Consider the following 27,775-nt stretch of genomic DNA (forward strand, 5'->3'; position numbering starts at 1 on the left):
ATATATATATATATGCGTGTGTATGTGTGTGTTCATGTTTGTCTATTTTTGTGAGGACTTCTTTTAAAACCTTAAAGGCCGATTGATGATACCAGTGCTGCAGCTTTTATGCACTTCCGTAAAAGTCCACAAACATTTTCTTCTGCATGCCTCCTCTGCTCCCCCCATCTGCAGAGAAAGTTACAGTTCCACTTTTATTTGTGTGTTAGCACAAAAGCTACATAACAAATTTTTTATAGGTTTTGTCTTAAAATTATTATTTATTATGTTTATTTATCACCAGTCTTAATAAAATCTGGTGAAATGACCAGTTTCGTAAAGTGGAAGAATTACTAACTTTTGGTCTTGAACTGTAGATTTTGATAAAAAACAAAACACGCATGCACACACACGCACACACACAAAAACTAACTATATTTTAGAAAACAGCATTTTATGGCGTTTCTCTCAACTTTTCAAATAGAATAACTAAAATTGTCAAGATGAAAAACCCACTAAACCTTGATGTTTATTGAGATCTGGGTGTGGATTTTTTTGTTTGTTTCATTTGTATTCCTCTACCAATGCCTTTCATAATTTTGCAACCAAGCCCGCTCCCCCAAACTAATACAATTTTTTTTTTAATTTGTACAGATCTGTAGACTAGTCTTGTCTTGGCAGGTGTGTACCTCGTGTGCTATGATGGAGCATTTAAGGGGCATATGCAACACACAGAAAAGCACAAACAATGCAAGCTGTTGTTGCTTTTTCACAGTGCCTTGTGATCCAAGTGTGACGCAGCAACCGGCTGACAGTGATTTAGCGGCTGACACTGCTGATTGGCTGCCAAGTGTAAAATCCTAGCTATCTAACAAGCTTGCATTAGCTGTCAGGCAACATAAGGCCATTTCTCCTCATTTCGGCTCCGTTCTGTGGCGCCTGTCGGGTATAAGATATTCATTCGCCCTCTGCTGCATTCACATGTTGACAGTAGAGCAACAGTTGCACTGATTGTTGTTGCAGAATCACAGTCATCTGTAGGGGCAGATGGTGGAGGATGATGGGAGGAGCGGTAACTTTGCAGAGTTAATTACAGAGATAGTAATTGTAAAGAGGTAAAAGCAACAGTTAATATACAAATAATGAATGTTTATGAGTTCAGTGGTACGAATATTTCATGAGGTGAAAGCTGGAACACACCATTCAAGAAGCCTCGTTGAATGGTATGTTCCAGCTTTCACCTCAGAAATATTTGTTCCATTGAAAGAGTGTAAAAACATTCATGGTTTGTTTAATATAACGGCTAAAATAGATCCTTGTCATTTGATATTTTATTAATTTATAATCAACAGAAAAGGGACTTACATTTTGGTGTTCTACTACTGTTAAAGTTCAAATTGTGACGTGTAGTCCGTGATGCTGTGCACTGACTATGGACTTCCATTAAAAAAAAAGAAAAAAAAGACTTTGTGTAGTTCCTCAGTCCAGCCAAAAATCACATCAGCTTTTCATCTGAACAGCTCTTCATGCATCCAGACGGCTTACAGCGAAGTGGATTTTGTGTGTGTGTGTGTTACAAGAATTAGCAGCGTCAGTTAACTCAATCAAATCGTCGTCTCGGTTGAGTTGTTCCCGCGCATGCACACACAACCAGGCCGGTGCTTGTGCCCGCGTGTACTACCAAAACAAACAAACAAACAAAAAAAAGGACTGTGTACATCCTCAGTGCAGCGAAAAAAAAATCACGTCAGAAATGAGTCCAGCTTTTCATTCTAACTTCCTGCTAACAGCCTCCAGACAGCACAGTGGATTTGTTTTGTGTGTGCGCACGCGTGTGTGTGTGCGTAGAGTGCAATGGTACCAAAACGCATGGAACCAAACTACACTTTAAATGCAATGCAACACAAAAGGGACGAATAATCCATGTCATGTGACATACAAAGCACCAATCAAATGACAAGGATCCAGTCAGCTGTTATATAATATATTCTTCTTACCCATTATTGTAAATATTACAACATACTTCCCATATTTATGTCTTTAAGAACTTTGAATTTTATTTGAATGTTATTTGATTTTATTAGACACCCATGCAACAAAATTTCACTCATATACAACACAAAACTCAAACAAAGTACTCAAAGAAAAAAGTCTAAGAAAAAATCTAAACAATGTACACGGTGCATAAGGGCATAGGCAGAAGCAAAACTTATCAACGCCTACACCCTTCCATGAAATCACATCAAACCAGGCATATGTGCCTGTTCATAAACATCCATTTCTAAACAAAATCTGAACAACAGCAGCTCATAATTACAATTAAAAGAAAACAAATATTTCCCAAACAGCTCCCAATACAAGCTGGTTACCATCTACATATTTCAGTAGAAAAGGCTCAAGTATAACACCTTCAACACAACTCAACCATTTTCCTCTAATGCATATTTGGAGAATACCATTTCTTTGTATAAATATTTGAACAGGTTGATATTTGGACATCGCTTGAGTTTCTCAGGTACATTATTCCATTTTTTAGGACCACAAATGGAGACACAAAAGCATTTCCTGGTTATCCTAGTGCCAGCAATTTTAAAATAATACTAACCCCTTAAATTATACATTCCTTCTCTTTGCATAAAATATTCTTCAATTCTAAATGGTAATTGTTTATTTTTTGCTTTATACATTAACTGAACAGTCTTGAATGAAATCGTATCATAAAGTTTTAATATCTTCAATTTAATGAACAATGAATTGGTATGGTCCCAATATCCTGCATTGTGAATTATTCTTAATGCTCTTTTCTGAAGGATAAATAATGATTGCACTGTAGATTTATAGTTATTGCCCCAGACTTCAGCACAGTACGTCAAGTAAGGTGTAATCAATGCACAATAAAGAGTGTGTAGTGATTTGCCATCAAGAATGTGCTTTCCCTTATTTAATACTGCAATACTTTTGCATGTTTTCTTTTGAATATGTTGAATATGAGCTTTGTAGTTAATTCTACCATCAATAATCACACCTAACAACTTATTCTCTTTGACACATTCTATGTTTACCCAAGTATATTTAACTGTATATGTACATCCTTTTTATAATTTCCAAATAACATCATTTTAGTTTTAGACGAATTTAGTGACAATTTGTTATTATCAAACCAACTCTTCAACTTTATCATTTCAGTTCTTAAATCAAATAAGAACTGAAACAATAAAGTTTGTAAAATGATTTCAGACACCCCTAAAGTGGGCCAAACCATTTCTTAATGTTAGCTTGTCTTGTTCGCTCGCCTCACTCATATAATTGTAATGGCTCATTAAAGTTTCTACTCCAGCGAATGGCTCAAGCCAAAGGATAGTTGGAGAACATTAACTATCTGTTTTGTTTAATATTGTATTTTCTTACCTACAGAGGTTCTGAATTAGATTATGTGAAGTCTGTATGAATGCTAACTATCAACTAGCTAACTTTTGCAAGCTACAGCTAACATTTCCTGATAGATTAGGACCCCCCCCCCCCCCCAGTTGTCAGTGTATAATTTCCACTCAGGTTTAGTACAGCAGATAACTGTAAGAATCGTTCAAATTCGGTTACAAGCACCAAAATTTGACTGTGTATATACCTTTTGGTACATAATGTAGAATAGAAAAATAACTTAGCCATTTGAATTTTCAATAGGGGGCCAAGTAGGGGTCAATTGAAGAATTGCACAGGGTCAAAATTAAAAAATGTTCCAATCATATTGAAAGTGATACCACATTATGTATCTGATGACAGTGATTCCAAAAAGGTATAGTTTGGACTATCTATAACTGAATGTTCTGGAGTTATGGGGTAAAAACAGCAAGAATGGTGACAAAGGTCAGTTTCAGTTTGTACAGGGGTCAAAAGGTAAGTTGCTCCAGTGTTGATAAAACATGGTGCAAATTATTGGTTGAACTAATAGGATTAACAAATGGAATAGTTCTGTGTTGAATGTTTGGTCTCCAAAGTAAAGCTCAAACAATGTTGATGTCCATTGGATTCTATGACATGTGACATATGTTACCCCGTAACATGATAACTAAGCATGAAACATGGTGCAAACTATTCCTTTTTAAAATCCTACTAACTCAACCAATAGTTTGCATCATGTTTTACCATAATTGGAGCAACTTTAACTTTTGACCCCTGTACAAACTGAAAGTGACCTTTGTCACCATTCTTGCTGTTTTGACCCCATAACTCCAGAACATTCAGTCACAGATAGTCCAAACTATACCTTTTTGGAATCTTTGTGATCAGACACATAATGTGGTGTAGCTTTCAATATGATTGGAACATTTTTTTTTTTAACCCCTATGCAGTTCTTCAATTGACCCCTACTTGGCCCCCTATTGAAAATTCAAATGGCTCAGTTATTTTTCTAAAATATGTACCAAAAGGTATACACTGTCAAACTTTGGTGCTTGTAACCAGGTTTGAAGGATTCCTCTGCAAATATTCTGTTATCTGCTGCACTAGTTGTAGTGTTTTGCACAACATTATATTAAAACAGGAAGATCTGAAATGTCACTGAAGTAATTCCTGTTAATCGGATTTTTTTTTTTTTTTTATGTGTCTGCACTTAAGGAATCTCTCTGTAGCTGTCTTTGACTGTCATTGACAATCAGTCCACATTGCCATTGCTGCTGTTCCAACTGGAAAAATGTGAATGTTTTTTTAACTTCTTCCATGATCCCGTCTTTGAAAACAACTACATTTCAGGTTGATTGTCTTCTGCACATTGCCAACATGCCAATGCAGACTAAAGCCTGATTTTAAACCTTTGCATCATGCTTGCATTCGTTCTATTGAGATATCCCGTAATCCCTTGCGCGCCAGAGATGCGCTGCAAGCAAAACAGCATGGAGAAACCACATTATGACAATTGCAAATGAACATTATACTAGAAAAATATAAATTTTTATGCCTTTCATAACATTTACAGGAGACTGAATGCATGAGACCCCTGAACACTTGCTAAAAATGTTCCATATCTGCTACCTTCAACCTGCGTGGAACTTCATAAACGCAAACCAAATTTCAGACGTTATATATATTACATTACTGTGGGACAAACAGTGTTGTAAAGGGCAATAAGCAGAGTGTTAAAGAGCAAACTTCACTCTCCGCCACAATTACAGTAGTGTTCAGAATAATAGTAGTGCTATGTGACTAAAAAGGTTCATCCAGGTTTTGAGTATATTTCTTACTGTTACATGGGAAACAAGGTACCAGTAGATTCAGTAGATTCTCACAAATCCAACAAGACCAAGCATTCATGATATGCACACTCTTTAAGGCTATGAAATTGGGCTATTAGTAAAAAAAAAAAGTAGAAAAGGGGGTGTTCACAATAATAGTAGCATCTGCTGTTGACGCTACAAGCATGTTGGTGTTTAGTGTCTTCATCAAGGATATTTTGACAGAAACAGGTGGAGAGTAACGAAGTACATTTATACTTGAGTAGTGTACTTAAGTACAATTCTGGCGCATTTGTACTTCACTTGAGTTTATTTTTTAAAGGATACTTATGACTTTCTCTTCACTACATCTGAATGGCAAGTATCATACTTTTCACTTTACTACATTTCTGTTAAGGCACTCGTTACTCGTTACTTTCAATATCCGATGCCAATATTGAAAGCCTGTCCCCCCCTCCCCTCCCCTCCCCATGATGTTACCGCGGTTTGCAGGTGCAGCTTAATGAGATTCAGGGTTGCGTCACATTTGTGCGCTGGAGGCTGAAAACCAAGTGAGCTAACATAATTTGTTGTTTTTTGAAATCAGCAGCAAAGATGGATGAAGACAGAGAGGAAGAAGCAACGTCAGGATCCCACGTCGAGCACTTGTCGCACCCATGGCCATACCTCGAACAAATGTTTCAGTTTTCCCAACGTGTTAATGATTCATTTCGTTTTAAATGCGTACTTTGTCTGCCTAAAGAAAATTTCATAACTGCATACAAAAATTCGCTGTCCAATCTGCAGAAGCATATTCAGGTATGTAACCCATCATACTCGTTTTGGTTAATATAAGTGAAAGTTTGCAATGTAGGCTGGTGGTCAAGAGATTAGCATATGGCTAGTGAAATTAGCTACTTGTTAGGCCTGGGCTCTACTATGTTTAAACGGTTATGCCGGCAGACAAACCTAAAATTTCAGCGACATGAATAGGGTAACTGAAGTATTTCTATTTCAACATGTCTTAATCGAATCATGCCAAATGTTTCCATTCCAATGTAACATCATTTATTGGTGTTAAGATTTTACTAGCATGTTGGGTGTTGCTGCGGTGTAGGCTAGGTCCTATTTGGCGGGCAGTCATTTTGCCAGTCCTTTAGGTTCGACTACCAAGATGACCAGGCTTATTGCGGAGTTAATGAATTCATATGTGTTTGCTAATTGTAGTAATTCAGTGTGATATTGCATGAGTCAGATTTGATAACTTTTCACACTAAGGAGGAACGGGGGGCAAGAGTTTTTCTGTATAATGATTGATTTCAGTATTGATGGGGAAAAAAATAACATTTCCTTAAGTTGGGTTGCTTCATTCTGTAACATGTCCTTATTCTGCAGCCTTTACAAGCCAGAGGTATTCGTGTTCTTAGAAATAGTATAAGAAATGCAAATTGAAATTGTACTTTAATACTTAAGTATTTTTGAAAGCAAGTACTTCAGTACTTTCACTCAAGTATAAATGTAAACATACAACTTTCACTTGTATCGGAGTAATATTTGACCAATAGTGTCTGTACTTTTACTTAAGTACTTCATCCACCTCTGGACAGAAATACTCTGAGACTGATCTGCCACCTTTCTAGTCTCACAAGAACATGCTTCACACTCTGCACTATTGTCCAGAAACAGTTTACAACTCCTGCTAGTTTCTTGTTGTTTGACACAGGTGGGATCAAAGTTGAGCTACCTATGGATAAGACACTTTATGTGCATTGTCCAAGTCCACCCAGCAGTACATACTGCAGGTACTGCTCTTGGCTGGGGAAGTAACCTTGATGGATTGGTGTCCCACCCGGAGGAGTCGTAGACTCTCCTTTGCTTCACACTATAAAATCTTGGAATAAGCACCAACACCAACTGGCCTCTGGTTTATAAGTGACTTCTCCTTGTACTTTAAATTAAGAATTGGTCTTTGTCAGACAAATACAGTATTATTTCAAGCAAGGATATCGTGGACTGTGGCTCAGCTTGTTGTGCAGAATGTTATGTGATGTAACATTGATACAATCATTTAGGTTGATTTAGCACAGGTTAAACATGGGTATTTTGCATCAATAAAATAGGGTTTAATTGTGAAACCATTTGAGTTAACTAAACATTTTGAGTTAATCTGCTTCATCACAATGTTTTGAATTGGATTAACTGTACCGGGTTTATACTGTGTTGATCAGGTTCCAAATGTGGAGTCTGTACTTTTTTTAAAGCATATCGAGATTAGAGCCTGACTAATATATATAGGTTGGACAATAATATTGGTGGCAACACTGTGCTTAGTGGTTAGCACTGTTGCCTCACAGCAAGAAGTTCGTGGGTTCAATTCCCGTGGCCTTTCTGTGTGGAGTTTGCATGTTCTCCCCGTGTGTGCATGGGTTTCCTCCGGGTGCTCCGGTTTCCTCCCACATCCAAAGACATGCGGGTTAGGTGGATTGGAATCTCTAAATTGTCCGGAGGTGTGTGTGTGGGTGTGTCTGTGTTTGTTTGTCTGTTTGTGGCCCTGCGACAGACTGGCGTCCTGTCCTGGGTGTACCTTGCCTCACGCTCTATGACTGCTGGGATAGGCTCCAGCCCCCCACGATCCTTAATTGGCCTAAGTGGTAGAAGATTAATGAATGAATGAATGAATAATATTGGCCAATATGTGTCTCTCATGGACATGTCAGCATCGGCATTAGTTCTGCTAACATTAAAACGTTATTTATATATATATATATATACACGTGGTGTGTCCATAAAGTAACGGTCCTTTTTATTTTTTTTTAAAACTATATGGATTTCATTCATATGTTTTTACGTCAGACATGCTTGAACCCTCGTGCGCATGCGTGAGTTTTTCCACGCCTGTCGGTGACGTCATTCGCCTGTGAGCACGCCTTGGGAAGGAGTGGTCCCGCCCCCCTCGTCAATTTTCATTTTCATAACAAGAGATTTTGTCATGGAAAGCCACGCGGAGGCTTCGCGCGTCACGGCCGATTCGCTTTGGAAGCGAGACAAAGGAACATCTCCGTTTCGGAGTGTCGTCGCAGCTCGAAGCACAGCACACCGACCATCCTTAAAGGGGTCCTTAAACCTGTAGTAATATATACATATATATACATATACACATATGTGTATACATATATATATACATACATACATATATATATATACATACATACATATATATATATACATACATACATATATATATATACATACATACATATATATATATACATACATACATATATATATATACATACATACATATATATATACATACATATACATATATACATACAGAATAAACAATGCAGAAAAAACACTTTGGCTTTTAGAAATGGTGTCATTACCTAGCACTTCAACAGCATTGTTTGCAATGCTGTGAAGCATAGCTGGGACCCCCATCATCCCTTGGTCACATTAGCTATACACAACAGCTGCAACGCAAGCAACCACCCTTCATTTTCAGTCAGAGTAGGTGTTTTACAGTGTAGAAGAATTTTTAGGTCCATATTTGAACTGTGATGAACTATCAAGTGTCCTGATCCGAACTGTATGTCCTCTGGTTGAACTAGCAGGTGTTCAACCCAAAAAAAGGGGCTCTATTAGTCATTTAGTCTGTCAGGGGCTTTCCAAGGCCTTTTAGGTGCTTTCCCGCAGGCCGCGTGCAGGGGCTTCAGGCCAGCTGCACGTGTGGCTGAGGCCACGTGCGGAGGGGGCCTCAGGCCAGCTGCACCTGTGGCTGAGGCCACGTGCGGAGGGGGCCTCAGGCCAGCTGCACCTGTGGCTGAAGGTCTTTTAAAAAAATCAGTTGTAAATCCTTCATGTTTTAATGGGAGCGTTTGTCACATTGAAATAATGGCCTAACACCTGCTTAGGGTTCACTAGAGGACGCTTCCAATAGAAAACCATGTCTTGGGAATGAAATAAATAAAAAAGTCGAAGGAGGAGCGATGCCCGCGGGTCTCCAATAAATAGACGAGCGCGGTTGTCATATTCAGTCTCTCTAGAGGACTCAGTTTGTCTAAGCTTTGTGTCGAAGGCTTAAATAAACTTAAAAACTCTGTGCATTTTATCTTGCTTAAGGCTGAATTATTCTAAAGTGTTGTGTCCTCTTTCTAGCATATCACTTGCAATTAGTTTGTGTTATCTAAAAGACGACATCCTGAGAAGACCAAAAGACGAGCCGCGACAGAACTTGGCGAGCCAGCTTCAGGAGGGTCCAGGGGCATTCCGGCAGCCTGGGGCAGTCCAGCTCATCCCTCCAGACCGTAAATAACAGTGATCACGACTAAAAGGTAAGCAGAAACCTTTTATAATTTCTGCACGATCTGGAGGAGTGAGTCGGGATTTCCGCCCAAGTTGACAGGTGATATTTTTTAATTGCCTCTTACCCAAAACAACCTGGACTAAGAAAATTGATAAGAGACTAAAAAAAGATAAGATTGAAAATTATCAGGCCTTGTAGATAAAATGCTCAGAAGGTGTGTGTGTTCCCGGGAAAAAGAATGTCTATGTGAGTGAAAATTCAGGAATGTTCATGAACTCTGGTGCGGAAAGAGTGCGTGGAGAACTAACCTGGATGCTTGGGGAATAATTGGTGTTGAAATTCGTTACTAACGTGCCGGCTGATAGCATGCGCTGTAGGGGTTAATTTAGGGGAGTATACTGACAAATAGATACAAGGTAATACAAGGTTATTTAAAGAGTTTAACAGAGACTGAAGTGAAATAAGTGAGAAAAAAGAGTTTAACAAGAGAATACGTGCAGAGAAAGCACAAGATAAGCGCCTGAGGGGGCGCAGTAGAAATACCGTACGTGATAAAGAGATTTAAAGAGAAAAGTGCAAAGAAGCACAGCTGACAGTAAGTAAAAGAGCTCAATAAAGGACGTCATTTTTTAAGAAAAGAGAAAAACTATAAAAAAATAATAAAATAAATAGAGAGTTAGTGCAGAATACATGAGAATTAATGAAGCAGAAAATAGTGCAGTAAGGCACCAAATACACGCTTGTGGGGCGTGGGAGAAGAATAAGTAATTAAGTACACAGTAATATGAGTTTTTTTATAAGAAAAGAAAAAGAGAATATTTTCAGTGCAAAGGCACATTAAGCTCACGAGGAGCTCAGTAAGTGAAAAAAAAAAAAGGCAGAAGAAAGTGCAGAAAGGCACAGGATACGCACGCGAGGCGCGGTAAGGCGTAGAAATAAATGAAATATTGTATGCTCAGAAAGGAGCTTGTGAAAATAATATATTAAGCACAGGATACGCACGCGAGGCGCGGTAAGGCGTAGAAGTAAATGAAATATTGTACGCTCAAAGAGGGCTTGAAAAAGTAATATATGAAGTTGCTGACAGCGCCGGAGAAGCTGTCTAACGTGAAGAAGAGATACATGCTTAAACAGAACACATTGGTGTTAAGTGAATAAAAAGGTTGTTTAAAGCCGCGGAGTGAAAAGTGGCAGAAGTCTAGATAGAGATATATAGAAAGTTGTTTTAATAATTTTTGTGTATAAAGCTTTTGAAGATTGGTGTGTGGGAGAGTGGAGAGTAATCTGTGTAAAGCTGTGAGAACTTGCAGGCTGGCTGACATACAAGATTAATGTGAAAGAGTACGAGGGGGAGGTATTTAGACCCAACAGGAGGACTTGGGAGGTGCATGACAGGCAGAGAGGAAAGTGTGAAACAGAGGCAGTGAAGAAAAAGACAGGAGAAGAGTGCTATGTAAATACAGAGAAGGTAGATATTATTTCAAAGAGAGAAAACTAATAAACAAACATAGCAGAAAAAGACGAGAAGCAGAAAGTTAAAAAAAAAATAAAAAAATAAAAAAAAAATTAGAAGGGAAATAGAAAGTCGGGAGCAAAGACATTAGGAGGTGTTAGGGTTGTAAGAGGATTAAATAAATAAAGTTGGTTATAAATCAAAAGAGTTAAAGCTTAGATTATAGTGAAAAAGCTGACAGACTGATCAATGCTTGGGACAGTCTTTGATGGGAGACTTAAGTGATGATGAAATAATACTCCCAGAACATTACTTGACTGACGGAGACATCGAAACCCAGGGAATCAGGACACATTTTTGGCTGGAAAGGACCTATTTTGACAGGGTAGGAGCAGAACATTGGCAGGACGAACAAGAGATCAATCAGAAATTATGGCAGATTACTAAGGTAATCAATCTGAAGCAAAAGAAAGAACAATTCCCTCTAATTAATTGGGAGCTGCTGATAAGACGTCTGTGGCATCAGGGTTTAACCCCGTGGCTGGAGCTGCTTTGTGCTGACCCTAATAAAGAACTTAGCATACCATTAAATCATTTAGTAACACTACCAACCGATCCAGGTGAAGAACTGTTTCCTAGGTTGACTCTGACTGTGGTCCCAAGGAAGGTTCGGTGGGAAACAGGTAAATTTTCATATTTAGTTAAAGAAAAAGAAGACGGACATTGGTGCAATATATGGATGATCTCCTTATTGCATCAGAGACTCAAGAACAGTGTGAAAAAGATTCATTAATTGTATTGCATGCATTGGCAGATGGAGGTCATAAAGTAAGTAAGGACAAATTGCAGTTCTGCAAACAACAAGTAGAATACTTGGGAAGACAGTTGTGTGGGACCACGCGATGTATAGCCCCAAGCCAAGTGGAGGCTATAATCAAGGCTCCCAAACCCCAAACAGTGGGACAGATGCTTTCATTCCTTGGGATGGCAGGGTACAGTCGGCCGTGGATTTGTGATTATGCTATAAAAACTGCACCTTTGCGTGCCATAATTAGAGCAGTGGGGCAAACAAGCAATGCAGCTCTCCTCGTCTGGACAGATGAGGCAACGGGAGCTTTTGAGGCCCTAAAAACAGACATGCAATCTGCTCCCGCGTTAGGTAACCCAGATTATGGGAAACCTTTCCATTTGTATGTTACTGAAAAAGCTGGTTATGCTTGTGCTGTACTAATGCAGGAAACAAATGAAGGAAAACAACCATTGGCCTATTATAGTACAAAGCTTGACAACATTGAAACAGGATTGCCACCATGCTATCAGGGTCTAGCAGCAGCTGCCTTTGCATTTCAAAAAGCATCATCCATAATCATGGGACATGCAGTAACGTTGTACACGTCACATCAGTTACATGCCCTGCTAACCAGTCAACGTTTTGTCTTAACACAAGCTAGACGCACTGGATATGAAGTTGTGTTGTCCGCTCCAGAAATAACAATACAACGTTGTCACACGGCGAATCCCGCCACCAAATTGACCACACCGTTAGATGGTACTCCACATAACTGTGTGGCAGAGACAGAGAAATTTTTGAGAGCCAGAGAACATTTGTATAATCACGCCATAGATGGAGATCTAACCCTGTTCGTGGATGGCTCATGCTTTCGGGATGCCGCGGGATTGCATGCGGGTATGGGGATTGTTAAACTAAACACGGATGGCGAGACCTTTGAATTACTGGAGTCCCAAGGAATTGATCAGCCTTGTTCAGCCCAACTGGCAGAAATCAAAGCCTTAACTATGGCTTGCCAGATAGCTAAAGATCAACGTGTTAATATCTACACAGACTCAGCCTACGCTTATGGCGTATGTCATGTACATGCAAACATTTGGAAACAAAGGGGATTCCTGAGAGCAGATGGCACCCCTGTCACTCATGGAGAAGCGATTTCCCAACTGTTACAAGCTCTCCAATTACCGTCTGAGGTAGCCATCATTAAATGTGCAGGTCATCAAAAGAATAATAACATCATAGCTCAAGGTAACAACCTAGCAGATGACGCAGCGCGCAAAGGAGCACAAGGAGAAAATATGTTTCCCCTGCTAACCATCCAAGATTGTGCCCCACTGGTTTCACTTGACGCACTGATAGTGGCTCAAAGTAGGGCCAGTGGAGAAGAAAAACGAATGTGGGTTAAACGAGGCGCTATTGAGACACGCAGTCAGGGGCCAGCGGACAAGCTGTGGCGCAGTAGTCATGGACATTTTGTGTTACCCACCAATTTATTACGATATGCAATCATTTGGGCCCACGGACCCGATCATTGTTCGCGAGTCCAAATTATGAACAAACTAAAAGCTGTCTGGTGGTCACCATATATGGCAGCAACAGTGGACCGTTTGTTGAATGAGTGTGAGGTATGTGCACAGTACAATGTCCGGAAATCATTCACAGCCCCTTTAGCCCACATTCCGGTCCCTGATGGGCCATTCAGACATCTTATGATGGATTTCATAGACATGGGAGCTGAAAATTGAGTTAAACGAATGAGATATGTTTTGGTAGTGATATGCAGATTCAGCCGATGGATTGAGGCAGTAGCCTCTGCAAATCAAGACCATAAAACGGTAGCCAAATTCTTGTGCCGAGATGTCTTTCCAAGATTTGGCATTCCAGATACTATCTCATCTGACAACGGTAGGGCTTTTGTAGCCAAGGTTACACAAGAAACATTCAAACAATTGGGTATCAAACAGAAGTTTGGGTGTGTTTATCACCCCCAATCAAATGGGGCGGTGGAACGGGCTAATGGCATTTTAAAGAACAAACTAGCATAAATCATAGCAGACAGCAATGGCAAACTAACCTGGCTGGATGCGTTGCCGCTTGCTTTATTGTCAATGCGCTCACAAACTAACCGACTAACCCATTTGACACCATTTGAAGCTCTTACAGGTCGGCCGATGCCTATTCCATACCTGAGAGGACCCTACGAAGGACCATCGCTGGAGCAGCTACAAGACGAATGGCATAATTATCTGAGACAGTTAACCCAAATACACAAAACTATCTTTTTGCAGGTCAAAGGTGCTACAGAAGACAGAGAAGCAGAGATTCCACTCGAAAATCAGAGCATCCAGCCTGGTGATCTGGTTTACGTCAAGGTGTTCAAAAAGAAGTGGGACAGGCCCCGCCGAGAAGGTCCTTTCAAAGTTATTCTTGCCTCACGTACAGCAGTCAAAGTAGACGGTAAGGACACTTGGTTTCATTTAAACCACTGCTGTAGGGTTGGTGGCCCAGCGCCCCTGCGGCCTCGGCAAGCTCGTCTTGGCAGAGCCGCCGGGCCAAGGGGGGAAGCAGGAGAAGCCAGAGACCCTACAGCAGCACCGAGGGACGGCCACGCCTCCCTGCAGCCAGAAGAAGCACCGAGGGAAGGCCACGCCTCCCTGCAGCCAGGCGAACACTGGCCAAGGCGCTCACAGAGACTGATTGAACAAAGACGACGCACAGCTTCAGAGAGTAGTGGATCCCTGCCAGATAGAGCAGCGACAGACTCAGATGCAGACTCAGAGACAACTGGAGACGTAGGCCAACAGACAGACAGAAATACAGACCGACAGATAGACAGGCCACAGGAGACATCAGACTCGGACAGCAACTCAGTAGATTTACCGACAGAAGAACCGCAGGAAGTACAACCCAGACAAAGCACAGATACACCACACATCCCTAGTGACAGCTCATTTAGTGACGGCTCACTTAGTAGCACATCTCAACAGTCATCAGAGCAATGATTAAGGAATTATTCAAGGGATTGACAATACTACTGGTGGTCAGTATGGGAGAAAATAGACATCCAAAACATACAACGGACTGTGCCGTGGCCATGGCCGCAATAGCAGCTAAACAAGGCATTCTAAACACAGGAAAAACATATAATTTGGTATACATTAAATCAAAAGCCTACATAGGAATACAGGGAAAGCTGGGGGATTACATATTAGGTGAAGCCATTAGCATCAAATGTGAAGAGGAGGGAACACTCAACATAGAGGTAATTTGTGATAAAAGAGGATGCAGGGAAACCAAGCAAGACGTAACTGTTACAGTACATGAAGCCACAAAATGGGTAAAAATCAAACCAAGGAAAAAGAGGACAATTAGAAGCCTAGAAACAAGCAGTCACTTAGGGAGATGGGATCCCAGTACAGACCTAGCCCGCACACAAGGGTTGAAGACCAATTTATTTTACCAATGGTTGAAATTTTCGGCTAGGCAGATCAGTGAAAAGCCTTGCATAGCCTGTCACCGGAAAGGTGTGATACCTCAGGCTAAACCCCTACCTGATATCAACAACTGTTATAGGAGCCCCCAACATAACTCAGACCAAGCAGAATGCTATACACGTGTTATGAAAATGGCAGTAGGTGATGAAAAATATGCTGCCGACAGTAAACTTTGTCCAGTGCCCCTAAGTACAGAAGGAACCGTTCCACCTATGATTAAAATAGAGAAAGGGATGATACACCCATTCTGTATAGCTAAAGGCTTAGTAGCACAATACATAAGCGATTGGCAGGTAGGGACGACCCAGCCAAAACACCACATACAGTGTATGCAAAAGCAGCAAGAATACAAACCGGCTAAAACAGCATGGAACATTACCGTCTGTCACACCCTGCCAGCAGCAGGCATACAGTGTGAACAAATAGTACCGGCCACAGGGGGGTCGGTAATTGGACTGAATCTCACCCATGCTTCATGGGTATCTACTCCAAATTTAGCTAAGGGAACGGTACCCTTAGCTGACATCTTTTGGATATGCGGACAAAGAAGGAAACTCCTGTCATCGCTGTCCCCTAATTGGAAGGGCCTTTGTGCTCCTGTGATGCTCACAGGAGCTATAACAGTAATTGAAATGCCAAATTCAATACAACCCATGCCACAGAAACTTCGTAAGAAAAGAGGAATAATGACGTTTAAAACAGACTACAACATCACAGTAAGAAACGGGATACCAGAAGGGATACCCCGACAGTTAGAAGCCATAGACAGTAGCAGAGTTAAAGCAGATGAAGATGCGGATAAATGGGGATGGGCATTGGCTCTGTTCGGGGTTACTCCAAAAATCCGTTCTAGGTTCCAGGAGGTGCAGTGGATTAATTACTTGTGGTATAATCAGCAAAGATACCTGAACTGGACATTGGCAGCTGTAGGAGCCTTAACCGAACAACTGCACGCCACCTCGCTAATGACAATGCAAAATAGATTAGCTATTGAGATGATGATGGCTGATGAACAAGGAGTTTGTATTATGATCAAAGCCACCGAATGTTGCACAGCTATTCCCATGCGTACAGGGGAAGACGGAAATTTGACAGAGCTCTTAATCACACTTGAAGAGATGCAACAGGAACTGTTAAGTAACTCCATAGGAGGGAGAAATGAAACTGACGATTCTGGATACATTGTAGGGAATGGAATGAATATTGGCCCACTGTTTTCACTGTTTGGGACTCTAAGGAGAGGGTGGATATCATGGAAAGACTGGTTATACCAGATAGGTGTAATCTTGGCACTAACAGGGGTGGCGGTCTTGCTGGTAATATGTTGTGGTATTCCCTTGATAAAATTTCTGGTCAATAAATTGCTTTCATCCACAGTAGGACAGCTCCCACTGTTAGCCATCCGAGCCCTAGAAGAAAGCACAAACGAAACAGACAGAGAACCAGAATATATGGAAATGGATGAAATACCAATTATCCTCCCCGACAGCCCCCAGCTCCCTAATATTGTGGCGTACACCCCAGATAGGGAGGACTGGGATGGACCGTGCTTGGTGATATTGTAGACGAGGAAGAAGACATGCACGCACATTTACATTCACACACATGCACCCACAAAAATGAGGGATAGGATAGACAATATCTGAAAGAATGATATGGAGCTGTAATAATGAACGTATATGTATATTACTAGGACACAGGAGTATGGCTAAGAGACCAGACTCCTCTGATCAGGGACCTATGCCTGATCTGCCTCTATCAAGTCTGATTGGACTCTCAGAACTGTTTGGAGAAGAGGATATGCAGGAGGGATGGTCGAGACATGATTGGTCGCCACAGCCGCCTTCCATCCAGCAGCTAAACCAGTTGGCAACAGAAGGATCTTCATCGTTCCAGCACCTGGCGATGACGGCTTCACAGAATCTGCCTGCAGCAAGAGTCGGCCCGAGGACTCCACCATCACCTGAAGGACCCTTTGGACTCAGGAACACACCCCTTCCGCAGATGCCATGGAGACAGTCACATGTGCCAGGGGCAACGATACCCTCCAGGGGAGGCAGCCAAGGTCGGCCATATGCAGCAACCGCCGAGTGCATCCTAGACCCAATTCACTGCTAGGACCTGTCCCCAGCTTTCCACCCCCAAGGCAGGAGAGATATTCTGATCAGCCCAGTACCTCTGGAGGAGGATCATCAGGGGTAGACCTTAGCCGAACTCACCACCAGGACAGAGGGGAGCTTTGTACAGGCTGCTAAATGCCCAGAGTGTCCCACCCACTTGCCTGTGCGACATCAACAATAAACCCCCCACACACGAAATGCCTTCCCCCTTGTACTTCCTGTCCCCTGGACTGCACAACCTTAATCTGGTCATGGTCACCCCACAGGACATGGCAATCTTGGTTCGAGAGCTTCGTCTTCCACAAGAGTCTGTTCCAAAAACCTTGGAGCAGCTCCTGCCCCTCACAAATCACATTCCCCATGAGCTATTTGAGGAAATCATGCCACAACTAAGTCAGACAGCTGCATACCTGTTCAGGATACACCGTGACAATGCCAACATCTCTTGTGCTCAGGAGGGCCTCCATACTCAACTGTGTGGTCTTCAGTCTAGTATGGACATGCTAGCCTGCATGATGGAGCATATGGAAATGGAACAGCTAGGGCTGGCCACCACCACCCTGAATGTGGGCAAGAATTCTCTGGGGGCCCTGTACAACCTGGCCAAGCAGCACAAGGAGCTGGAAAGATCCATCAGAGAACTGCACGACTGTCTGAAAGCCAGAATTCCTGATCCTTCCCCCACTACCCCTGAAAGGCCAACCTCCCCATGTTCCCCAACTTCTCCCAAAACTTCAGATGCTGAGTAAATGCTGAGGAGCGCGGACTGACGTAATGGCACTGAACACGGACTATGATCTTGGTTCTTGAGTTTGAATTGCGGACTGGTTTCAGAAATCTGAGTGTAACTAAAAACAAAGAAGGATATATGTTAGTAACGAAAGTTGGGTAAATGTCTGTCCTTACCATCATCTGCGTAACACCGATAAAGCTAAATGCATACACATAGATATCACATTGCAAAGTTATAAACAGGGGACCCTTACACGGCGTGTTTGTAGATTTAGTAGTAAAGACGCACCATAGGGACCCCTTTTTTCTTAAATTATAGCATGCCTCAAGAGACATGCATTGCCTAAATTTGGTGTCTGGCCAAAACGGGCATTAGAAAACAAGCTGAAAAAGAAGAAAAACAAAGTGGAGAATGTTGAGAAATGGCCTATAATGAAAACCATTATACGACTGACTAAGGCAAATGACTTCAGGACGGACATGAAGGGAAACCATTTATTGTGTTTATCATTTAACTAGACATAGCTGCGCTAACCTTGGAATAGTTACTTGATTGGTTGACTAAATAGTGGTAACGTAGGGGTTATTTGATGCATTTAAATAATAAATGTGTGACGCTTTAACAAAATAATATGTAGAACCAAGTATAATGGGTTGGAGCCTCTGGTTGAGTGAGTCAATAGATGCCAGAAGATGATTGGTTGCACTGATGTCAATGTGAAGCCTTTACTTTGCCATGATTAAGAGGTTGATGTAACTTGTTTTATGTGGCCATTTTAAGTGCCTTGAATTACACCAAAACTCAATGTTTGAATGTCACCTTGTGTTGATATAATCCAGCTAATTGCTCACCTTGTGCCTTAGTATGTAGGTTCACCTGCACTGCAATATATTTACCATGTGAAGTATCACTGATATTCATATCCGCACCAGAGTTATCAGTAACTCGAGTGATGTGTTTTTCTTTTTTATTGCAATGCACAAATGAGGATGTCTTGTCAGTAAACAACCCAAGAGTATAGTTGATGTAATGGGACTCTTTCGAGTCCCAGAGGAGGGACTGTAGAAGAATTTTTAGGTCCATATTTGAACTGTGATGAACTATCAAGTGTCCTGATCCGAACTGTATGTCCTCTGGTTGAACTAGCAGGTGTTCAACCCCAAAAAAGGGGCTCTATTAGTCATTTAGTCTGTCAGGGGCTTTCCAAGGCCTTTTAGGTGCTTTCCCGCAGGCCGCATGCAGGGGCCTCAGGCCAGCTGCACGTGTGGCTGAGGCCACGTGCGGAGGGGGCCTCAGGCCAGCTGCACCTGTGGCTGAAGGTCTTTTAAAAAAATCAGTTGTAAATCCTTCATGTTTTAATGGGAGCGTTTGTCACATTGAAATAATGGCCTAACACCTGCTTAGGGTTCACTAGAGGACGCTTCCAATAGAAAACCATGTCTTGGGAATGAAATAAATAAAAAAGTCGAAGGAGGAGCGATGCCCGCGGGTCTCCAATAAATAGACGAGCGCGGTTGTCATATTCAGTCTCTCTAGAGGACTCAGTTTGTCTAAGCTTTGTGTCGAAGGCTTAAATAAACTTAAAAACTCTGTGCATTTTATCGTGCTTAAGGCTGAATTATTCTAAAGTGTTGTGTCCTCTTTCTAGCATATCACTTGCAATTAGTTTGTGTTATCTAAAAGACGACATCCTGAGAAGACCAAAAAGACGAGCCGCGACAACAGCAACAAGGGACAAGTGGTCGTTATGCCACAAGAATAGATGAGAAGTCCATTTTCTGCAAATGTTGAGCGATGCCAATCCGAGCGAAGGCAGTATGACTTATGTCAGTTGACGGCTGGAACAAAATACTTCAATATGGAATATGCTTACAGACATTTTTCACCATTTCAACTGCCCCCCCCCCCCCCAAAAAAAAGCAAATACATTGGTACAAAATGAAACCTGTTCTTTATCGGTAACCCATGAGATAATCAACAAGCAATTTTTTCTTTTTTGTTGTGTTTTGGTTGCACATGTGCACCAGAGGTGTGTACTGTACACTCACACTGGATGATGGAATAATTGCTGACTGTTATTACACAAGCACAGGTCACTCAGACTTTTTCACAATGACATTCTGGCTGGTTGTCACAACACCAAACAGCTGTCTACAGTTTGGTTCCAGGCTTACAATTGGATTAGAATAAATATGGTAAAAAAAAGAAAAGGCTGGGAAACATTTAGAGTCCTCACAAATATAGAAATACCAACGTACATGAGTTCATTTCAGTATGCGCCTGAATGTGTTTGTATGTGCTCATCATGTCAGCTTGCACGTGTGTCGAATTATGAAGTGAATATGATATAAATAAAATAATTCATGTTTATGTAATGATTCTTCAATTGCCATTTGTAAACTCAAAAAGAAATTAACACCATGATTTCATTCCACCCTGGAAATTACATTTTGTATGAGGATAACTAAAGGATTAGATATACTAGGTAAGAGTACCAGTGGGTATGACAGGGTTCCTAACAAGATGATTTAAAACTTGACTTTTTAATGCCAGTCAAAATGAAATTTCAGACCAACATCACAATAAGGTAGGTGTACAACCAAGTGATGTCTGAATTATTTTACGGGCAACTTTCATTGGAAATTTGGACCTGCCTCCACGTGTGTGCCAAGTCTGGTGCAAATCAAAGTGAAAACTTAAATTTTGACCTCTGGTTGATCTTCTAAGAGCAATTGTGGATTCCCAAGTGTGTGCCGCATTTGGTCCTCAGCTAGATGAAAAATCAAACTCCTTGAGCTTTGCCAAAATTAATTAAGGGAAAATTCAGGGTCAGTCTTGATTGATGTGTGAAGTTTCGTAGAAATGACAAAAAAAAAAAAAAAGACCTGGGAGGAGTCAGCCAACAGGCTGACAGGCAAAGATGACCACCCCAATGATTGATTGATTCAGTCATTTTCAGTTGCTTATCTAGGTCCAGGTTGTGATGGCAGCAGAGCAAGGAGTTCATACCCATACTTCCCTATCCTCGGCCAAGTCCTGTAATTCCTCCCAGGGGATTCCACGGCATTCCAAATCCATCTGGGAAAGATAATCTCTCCAGCGTGTCCTGGGTCTTCCCTGGAGTCTCCTTTCGGCTGGATGTGCCTGGAAGGCCTCCCTATGGAGACAACCAGGGTGCATCCTCACCATGTGTCTGAACCACCTCAACTGGCTCCTTCCAATGTGAAGGAGCAGCAGCTCCGGGCCCCTTCTAGATAGTTGAGCTTCTCACCCTGTCCAGGAGTGTAAGCCATGGGTTAAAGCAATAAATTTTCATCTGACTGAAATTTTTTCCTGGCAAAAATCAATGCCAACAATTCCCTAAAATGTGGCATGGGGGCCCACACTGTTTATTCCTCAATAAATACAATAAACACATTATACAGCATACAAATCTATTCTAAATAGCCTCTAAGGAGAGACAAAGCATAAAAAGAATGCAAAACCTGAACATAAAGGTACATAAAAGGGTGGTGGGGGTGGGGGGTAGTCTTGATTCTGGGGGGTCTGGTGGTGCTCCCCCAGAACATTTTTTTTAAAGACCAAGTCAAATGTTGTGTATTCTGGTGAATTTTAATGGGTATGAAGCCCTCTGAATCAAATAAAACTCACTTCAATCTGTGAAGTAAAAACACAGTATTGATTATGGGGGGTCTGGGGGGTCTCCCCCAGAATTTTTTTTTAAAAAGCAAGTCAAATTTTGTATATTCTGGTGAATTTTAATGGGTATGAAGCCCTCTGAAACAAAGCAAACTCACTTCAAACTATGGGGGTCTGGGGGTGCTCCCCCAGAATTTTTTTAAAAGAGCAAGTCAAATTTTGTATATTCTAGTGAATTTTAATGGGTATGAAGCCCTCTGAAACAAAGAAAACACTTCAAGCTATGGGGGTCTGGGGGATCTCCCACAGAAATTTTTTTAAAAGAGCAAGTCAAATGTTGTATATTCTGGTGAATTTTAATGAGTATGAAGCCCTCTGAAACAAAGAAAAGTCAATTCAATCTGTGAAGTAAAAACACAGTATTGATTATGGGGGGTCTGGGGGTGCTCCCCCAGAAATTTTTTAAAAGAGCAAGTCAAATTTTGTATATTCTGGTGAATTTTAACAGGTATGAAGTCCTCTGAAACAAAGAAAACTTACTTCAAACTGTCAAGTAAAAATTCTTTGTCTTCTGTAGTATTTTGATCTGTTCTAATCCAATGAACGCACCAAATGGGTACTGTGTCGCTGTACAGTCAATAAAATACAAAATTAGGGCCTAAAGCAACTGACAACATTGTTCTGCTGTCCACAAAGTAACACTGTCACCAGTTTTGAAAACGCATACGCATTTAGTCTGTAAAATGCTCTCACTCCTAAAACAAACCGGGGCTGCAACTAACGATTATTTTAGTAATCGATTAATAATTTTTTTGTTTGTTTGTTTGTTTTTTACTTGCATGTGAGTTTTGCCATTATTTCTTGAAGTGAGTTATTAAAAGGCCTTTATCACGCAACATCAACGTTTGACCTTGTAATAAAGCTATGTTATATTCTCGTCAAAAACATACCTCGAATAATGTTTTGTTTTATTTTGAGAGATTTCCATCAGGTTTCATCCGATTATGAGCATTTTTAGATGCCTACAGAAACTATCTCAACCACTGACAACATATTACAGCAAGAGTCCACAAAAGTATTTTAAAGGCCTGACTAAAGCGTAATATGTGATCTTTAATAAGATATTTTCATGAAAAAGACACAAATGTGCAGTTTCTGTGTAGGCTCTCAGTTGTCCAGGTGGTTTCCATAGTAGAGAAGCTTGAATCTTCGACTGGACTGGGTTGCTTGACGCGAGGACGTTTCGCTTCAAATCGCAGAAGCTTCCTCAGCTAAAATTCTTGCTCTGGTGGTCTGACTTCTATCTTGACTCTTGTAGAGAAGAATAATCAAGAAGTCACAAAAGCTGGAGTTTTAAACCTAACCAGACCCCTCCTACCGAGAGGCAGACTGCTATAGGCTAGAGACTAAACAATAGCTCTAATTAGCACCTACTGTGCTCTAGTTAGCACCCTCCTAATGACAGGGCAGCTGTCCCTCCTAATGATGGGACAGACGCCTCTCCTGATGGCTCCCTTGACGACTCCGCTGATGACGTGAATGACTCATTACCATGAACAAAACACTGAAACTGCTTTGACCTGAGTACCCCATTGTAAACAAGGGATAAAGCGTGTCTCAGACCCCCTCCCTGGTTAAGGCTGGGTTTCAAATGTTTCACAAAGAATGACTCCTTGACCCCTCTCTCAAACCATTTCTTCTCTCTGGCTAATATTTTAACTTCCTTGTCCTCAAACGTGTGGTTAGTGTCTTCAAGGTGGAGATGAACTGCAGACTGAAGTCCACTGGCGCCCTCTCTGCGGTGCTGGTATAGCCTTTTGTGTAAAGGTTGCTTAGTCTTTGTGCGGATTAAAGTTACTAACTGGGACTCCTGTCTTGTTGCGAGAAAGAAACGAGAATCATCCTCCGTTCTGTTCACACAGCTCCAAACATTGCGCGGCTCTCTGACAAGTCAAGATAGAATGATAGAATTCAGTCTGAATTAATAACTTCAAAGCGAAAGTTTTATTTTTATTTATGTCCAGAGATCAAGGATACAGTGACTAATTTCATATTTACTTTAAGACTCAAGGAAATACATAGAAAACCTGTAAAGCCTACTTTTAGTACAAAATTCACGAGGTATCGATAAGGGAATCGATAAGGAACCGGATCGATAAGCAGAATCGATAATGGCATCGATATCGATAAAACCTTATCAATACCCATCCCTAGCGCTGAGCCATTTTATGTAATTGTGTAGCAGCTACTGCAGGCAGAAAAACATCTGTTTTGAGCCTGCGCTGCTTCACTTGCATGAAATACGCATGCCCATACGTACCGTAAGGCTGCACTACATACAGCATGCATACACACGCACCTATGCAAACAATCGTCAATAAACACCTCCCTTCATGAAAATTGCAGACCCCTGGAGCGTTTAATGGAGTATATATGGTATGTGTACCATGTCTGGTGGACATCAGAGTGTTGTGACATCTGTCACTCACTTATCTTCAACCGCTTACTCCAATTAAGGGTCACAGGAAGACTGGCGCTTATCCCAGCAGTCATACGGCGCGATCTTTGCCAAAACAAACCCTTTAAGTGCAATTCTGTGGTCAAGCCTTAATTTGTGTCACATTATGACTGGATGCGTGTGTTTTTAACCTTTGACGACCAGCCTCTTGGACTACAATACCGTAAGTACTGCTGTAATTGTGTCTGTTTGCTGTTTGCCAGTTCAGGAATCCTTGGAGGACACGTTTATGGACAGGATGAGTAACAACAGGCCTACAAGGCCCGCCCCATCTCAAAGACTGCAGTGCAGCTTAACTTTCACCCAAGTTTGGAGGCGGAAGCTGGAAGTATCCTACATCCATTGAGCTCTTAATGAAGCACTGAAGGAACATCCTCCTGAACTTGTAAACTGAAAATTTCACAACACAGTGACAAATTTATATTTAGGTGGTGATCAGTCACTGATAAATACTGTAGAATATCAACTACACAAGGTCAATAATGAGTTCAACCAGGGACACAGCATCACTGGACGGGATTAAACCAAATCAGGCATCATCATAGATATTAAGGCAATCAACCAGCTTCATTTTTGTTATTGATTAATCTGATTTTAATTCGATTCAGTTGTGGAGAAATACCATAAATTGGTGGGAAAAAATTAGAAAGAAATTAGTCCTATATATATGATGAAATAAATGAACATGAATTTTATGAAAATCACTTTCTGGAGTAATCCCAAAACCCCAACATGAATACAAATACAGGGAAACAAAAACATAACCTCACTGCTGCATGTAATACATATTCATCAGTTCTTAATGTCTTTTTCAGGACAAACAAGAATATTTTCCAGAAATGGACAAACTGTGTTCCATAAATGCCTCACGACCCCCTGGAGGATATTTTGTTTTATTACACCCTGTAATACGAATGTGTTTGGACGGCACACTGGTCGTTTTACTATCCTGAGCTGAAAATGTATTTGACTGACTGATCCTGTACGGCAGCAGACAGTAGGACATGGGCTCGTGAACAGTGAGGGGTTTTATTCTCTTTTGGACAGAAGATTTGTCCTTAAATTTTCATAAATCTGATTATATGACAAGTGGACTATTCTATTTGTCCAAAGCATAACATATACTGTACTAATGCGGGGGGGGGGGGGGGGGGGATCCCATTCAAATGTGGTTTAAACATTACACTCCTAAATGCAAAAATTTTGAATAATAAATTCTTTCATACTGTTAAAGGGTCACATACTGTTGTGATGAAAGACTTCCAAGAACGTCCAAATTTCTGGATGTGAATAATACTATTTTTATCTGCCATTGTTACGGTGACATGACATGTTTGACTACCAACAGGTCACATTAAAGTAACCAGTTAGCGTTAACGAATATAGTCAGGCTCACCCTGGTTATCCTAATTGTTAAATCCACCTTGTAGTGCAGTGGGACCCAGAGTAGCACATCACAGCTCATCCACCAACTCCAGCAGCCCCACACCACCCTTGGTAAGCCTCAAGTGTTGGTTAGTGTTCACGCTAAAAGTTGTTACCGTTGACATATGGGGTGATGCTAACCATGGGTATCGTTAGCATATAGGGTCATGCTCACCATTGTTCTGTTAGCATATGCGGTCATGTTGGCCAATATGGTCATGCTCACAATGGTTTGTGTTCACTTACACTCAACAAAAATATAAACGCAACACTTTTGGTTTTGCTCCCATTTTGTATGAGATGAACTCAAAGATCTAAAACCTTTTCCACATACACAATATCACCATTTCCCTCAAATATTGTTCACAAACCAGTCTAAATCTGTGATAGTGAGCACTTCTCCTTTGCTGAGATAATCCATCCCACCTCACAGGTGTGCCATATCAAGATGCTGATTAGACACCATGATTAGTGCACAGGTGTGCCTTAGACTGCCCACAATAAAAGGCCACTCTGAAAGGTGCAGTTTTATCACACAGCACAATGCCACAGATGTCGCAAGATTTGAGGGAGCGTGCAATTGGCATGCTGACAGCAGGAATGTCAACCAGAGCTGTTGCTTGTGTATTGAATGTTCATTTCTCTACCATAAGCCGTCTCCAAAGGCGTTTCAGAGAATTTGGCAGTACATCCAACCAGCCTCACAACCGCAGACCACGTGTAACCACACCAGCCCAGGACCTCCACATCCAGCATGTTCACCTCCAAGATCATATGAGACCAGCCACTCGGACAGCTGCTGAAACAATCGTTTTGCATAACCAAAGAATTTCTGCACAAACTGTCAGAAACCGTCTCAGGGAAGCTCATCTGCATGCTCGTCGTCCTCATCGGGGTCTCGACCTGACTCCAGTTCGTCGTTGTAACCGACTTGAGTGGGCAAATGCTCACATTCGCTGGCGTTTGGCACGTTGGAGAGGTGTTCTCTTCACAGATGAATCCCGGTTCACACTGTCCAGGGCAGATGGCAGACAGCGTGTGCGGCGTTGTGTGGGTGAGCGGTTTTCTGATGTCAATGTTGTGGATTGAGTGGCCCATGGTGGCGGTGGGGTTATGGTATGGGCAGGCGTCTGTTATGGACGAAGAACACAGGTGCATTTTATTGATGGCATTTTGAATGCACAGAGATACCGTGACAAGATCCTGAGGCCCATTGTTGTGCCATACATCCAAGAACATCACCTCATGTTGCAGCAGGATAATGCACGGCCCCATGTTGCAAGGATCTGTACACAATTCTTGGAAGCTGAAAATGTCCCAGTTCTTGCATGGCCGGCATACTCACCGGACATGTCACCCATTGAGCATGTTTGGGATGCTCTGGACCGGCGTATACGACAGCGTGTACCAGTTCCTGCCAATATCCAGCAACTTCACACAGCCATTGAAGAGGAGTGGACCAACATTCCACAGGCCACAATTGACAACCTGATCAACTCTATGCGAAGGAGATGTGTTGCACTGCATGAGGCAAATGGTAGTCACACCAGATACTGACTGGTATCCCCCCCCAATAAAACAAGACTGGACCTTTCAGAGTGGCCTTTTATTGTGGACAGTCTAAGGCACATCTGTGCACTAATCATGGTGTCTAATCAGCATCTTGATATGGCACACCTGTGAGGTGGGATGGATTATCTCAGCAAAGGAGAAGTGCTCACTATCACAGATTTAGACTGGTTTGTGAACAATATTTGAGGGAAATGGTGATATTGTGTATGTGGAAAAAGTTTTAGATCTTTGAGTTCATCTCATACAAAATGGGAGCAAAACCAAAAGTGTTGCGTTTATATTTTTGTTGAGTGTATGTGGTGAGGCTCACCATGGTCGGTGTGAACATGCGCGGTCACACTCACCATGGTTCTTGTTAGCAGTGATGCTTAGTAACACGTTACTCTAATCAGACTGCTTTTTTCAGTAATGTATAATCTAATGCATTAACCTTTCCAAATCAGTAATCAGATGAAAGTTACTTCTCCAAGTCACTGTGCTTAACTAGTATTTTTATATTGTGGGTTGATCACATCAGCTGATTGGCTGGTGGAGGTTGC

At 41.5% G+C, this 27,775-nt stretch overlaps 1 protein-coding gene and 1 long non-coding RNA gene across 2 annotated transcripts in view; one reads left to right on the plus strand and one right to left on the minus strand.

The window, feature by feature from the left end:
- Window positions 1-6: 6 nt before the first annotated feature.
- On the plus strand, window positions 7-18,768 carry LOC117531626. The gene is made up of 4 exons (XR_004566663.1): window positions 7-1,086; window positions 10,420-10,421; window positions 11,221-11,226; window positions 18,758-18,768. It is a non-coding gene; the product is annotated as an uncharacterized LOC117531626 (long non-coding RNA).
- A 7,680-nt stretch (window positions 18,769-26,448) lies between these two features.
- LOC117531623 (thrombospondin-2-like) overlaps window positions 26,449-27,775 on the minus strand; it is a 73,844-nt gene continuing 72,517 nt past the window's right edge. Inside the window, exon 22 of the mRNA XM_034194774.1 lies at window positions 26,449-26,460. The gene's annotated coding sequence lies outside the window, so the exon portion shown is untranslated. The remainder of the gene's footprint in view (window positions 26,461-27,775) is intronic.

Source organism: Thalassophryne amazonica, chromosome 18, assembly GCF_902500255.1.
Source record: "Thalassophryne amazonica chromosome 18, fThaAma1.1, whole genome shotgun sequence".
Taxonomy (NCBI): Eukaryota; Metazoa; Chordata; class Actinopteri; order Batrachoidiformes; family Batrachoididae; genus Thalassophryne; species Thalassophryne amazonica.